At 49.1% G+C, this 3169-nt stretch overlaps 1 pseudogene; it reads left to right on the top strand.

Annotated features, from left to right (window-relative positions):
• Positions 1 to 910: 910 nt before the first annotated feature.
• Positions 911 to 2287, top strand: LOC135900859 (probable ATP-dependent RNA helicase DDX5 pseudogene; annotated as a pseudogene).
• The last annotated feature ends 882 nt before the right edge of the window (positions 2288 to 3169 follow it).

The following is a 3169-nucleotide window of genomic DNA, read 5'->3' as shown; positions in this document are numbered from 1 at the left end:
CATCTCGTGGTGTTGCCGTAAGGACTGGCTCAAAAGACAGTCCCAGTCTCGACTGTCTAGAATTTCACGTCGTATAAAATGTATTTCTTCTTGATGTACAATAGTTCTGCGTACAAAGCGTCAGCAAACACACTTAAGAGGAAAGAAACTTTAGCTCAGTCCCAACTCCGACGCGGCCTGTTCAAATACATGTAAAACGCAAAAACGCTTTTCTGAGATAACTCCTGCACCGATTTTAATGATATTTGTTGCATTTGAGAGAAAAAGTTAAATTATAGCGACTGTTGGAAGCGGAATTTCGATTTCGGGCCTGAAGTTTGTGCAAACAATTTTCAAGTATTCCACAGTATGAAAAAAATAGACGAGCAAAGTTTACATATTCATAGCTCTGCCTCAAAAACTCATTCTTACTTACTAGCGAAAATCATGCTCGATTTTATTCATATAAATCACGATGTTCTCACTTCAACCAGCAACGCACGGCATGACAAGGGCGGTTCTCGGTCCCTTTAACGCCAGCATTCAGCGTGAAATGGGCGCTGCCGTGATTTTTATTTCTTTATTTCTTTTATCGAGCATTTAAAGTCTTTTCCAATAACGTATATTGCATTTGCGACCTCATTACTCTTGGTTTTTCAAGATTTGGATGGAGACGTAAATTCTTGGTTGATTCTTACCACTCAGTGGGTATGCGCCACAGTCTATGACGCCATCATCATCATCAACAACAACGCTCTGACAACGACCGCCGGGCCCGTGCGCCGCCGACGCCAGGAGTGACCCTGTCTGGCGTCACGAAAGCGCAAAAAACATCCTGTTGAAGGCGAGGAAAGAAAGGATGTACTATCCTCAACCGCCGCGTTTATTTAGGGCCCGAGGAGACTTCCCCTACAATAACTTTCGTGAAGGGATGTTTCAAGCCCAAGCCTACCGGAACAGCAAGGTTGGATGGTTCCTTCGCAAGCCTGACTGGACAAAGATCCGGTTGCCGCCGTTCGAGAAGAACCTGTACGAGGAGCATCCGGCCACGACAAGTCGGTCGATGGCCAAAGTGAACGCCTACAGAAAAGTCAACGGTATATCGGTGCGAGGCAACAACGTGCCGAAGCCCATACTTGCTCTGGAAGAGTCCAACTTCCCGGACTTCATCGTCAAGAGCATCGAGACTTCCCGCGACCACACTCTGCCCACGCACATCGAGGCACACTGCTGGCCCATCGCACTCACGTGCAGGAACTTTCTGGGCATCGCGGAGACGGGATCACACAAGTCGCTCGCCTACCTCGTGCCGGCAGTCATCCACGTCAGTCGGCAGCCACGCCTGCAACAGGGAGACGGACCCATCGCCGTCGTGTTGGCTCCGACACGAGAGCTGGCCAAGCAGATTCACAACGCAGCCTTAGAATTGTGTGAGCACGCTGCATTGCGAAGCGCGTTCGCTTCGAGCGGGGAGCCCAAGGAAGGTCAGTACGACGAGCTGAAGAAGGGCTGCCACATCTGCGTGGCCACGCCTCGACGCCTCATCCACTTCCTCGAGGAAGGCTATGTGAATCTGCACCGCTGCACCTACCTCGTGCTGGACGAGGTAGACCGCATGCTGGCAATGGGTTTCAAGCCCCATGTCCTCAAGGTGTCCGAGCTCTGCCGGCCGGACCACCAGACGATAATGTGGATCACATCCTGGCAAAACGAGCTCAGGCCCTTTGTCGAGGACCTGCTCTACGACTACATCGAAATCGAGTTCGGAGTGGCACAGCTGCCCGCAGAAAACGGCGTCGAAATGACCGTCGACGTGTGCCAAGAGGCACAGAAGGAGGCGAAGCTAGCCCAGCTCTTGGACGACGTGCTCAAGGAGAAGTCACAGAAAGCCGTTGTGTTCACCCACACGAAGATGAAGGCAGATGAGCTTGCGTGGAAACTCCGACTCCGCGGCTGGGGTGCCATCGGCCTTCACGGAAAGAAGACGAAAGAGGAGCGCGACTGGATTGTTTCCATGTTCCGGACTGGTACGTTGAGCGTGCTCGTGACGACCGACAAGGTCGCGCAGGACTTGCTCCTCGAGAACGTGCGTCTGGTGGTGAACTACGACTGCCCGGACAGCTCGGAGCTCTACGCGCGCAGGTCGAGCCACGTCGTGCGTTCAGGCGAACCAGGCGTGGTTCACACGTTCATCATTCCGACCCAGCAGCAGTATGCCGCAACACTGATTGCAATCCTGAAGGAGGCCAAGCAGCCCGTTAAGCCAGAGCTGTACACTATGGCCAAGAAGGCTCGTTCTAAAAAATGACGCTCTTGACACCGGCGGTCGGCAAGATGCTCGGGGTGATGGCGGCCCAAGGAACGAACTCGCTGTCCTGAAGAAGCCTCTTAAAATTCCCGCCTCTGCAGAACTGACGGAAGAAGCAGACGGCTATTCATTTAACTTTATGTCAATTCAAACCTATATTTAATCTGTTTGTAATTTGGTATTAAGAATGATTGGGCAAGAAATGAAATAAAATTTCAATTTACGATCTAGGCCGAAGTAGGCTGGAGTTTTCCCACAAAATAATTTATCGGGACATTGGAGTGTACGTGCTAAACGTGGTAGGAAAAAAAAACCTGTGCAATCGCATGACAGTGCTGTCACGAATACCGGAGTTAAATATTATTTCTGCAATCGTTGAATTGACATTTCAGCATTTCAAAAACTGTCTGCTCCTTTGATCCCATGAAATCCTCTTCACTTTTCATATATATAGTTGTCATGTAGACTGTAATAATGACACCTTGTTACTGCAAATTGGTTTTATTATGAAATATTAATTCTTTTTGTTCCTCTGAAAGGGTGCAACCGACTCTGGGGATCGGCCATGAATAGGGCGGTGAAAAGACTCATGAGTTTTCTTGAGGAAAATAAGGGTAAATGAAATAACTATCTTTCATATGTGAATTTCAAGTGTCTACTGTTACTGATATGATGGCTCAAATATCCGTATATTCCAGTATAATTTACATGACCATGAGAAAAAAAGAAAAAGTTTAGCATAAAATTCTTTTTGCCTCTCGCAGAAAGTTGCAGAGGACTTCACAGGCGTTCCTGTGACTATGACCCAGCTCAAGAAGCACGCCATATTGCCCGACGTCGACTTGTGGAGTCGCAGGACAATCAGCGGCGCCTGTATGACGA

This window comes from Dermacentor albipictus, chromosome 2 (genome assembly GCF_038994185.2).
Source record: "Dermacentor albipictus isolate Rhodes 1998 colony chromosome 2, USDA_Dalb.pri_finalv2, whole genome shotgun sequence".
Taxonomy (NCBI): domain Eukaryota; kingdom Metazoa; phylum Arthropoda; class Arachnida; order Ixodida; family Ixodidae; genus Dermacentor; species Dermacentor albipictus.
This window is presented reverse-complemented; position numbering and strand designations above follow the sequence as displayed.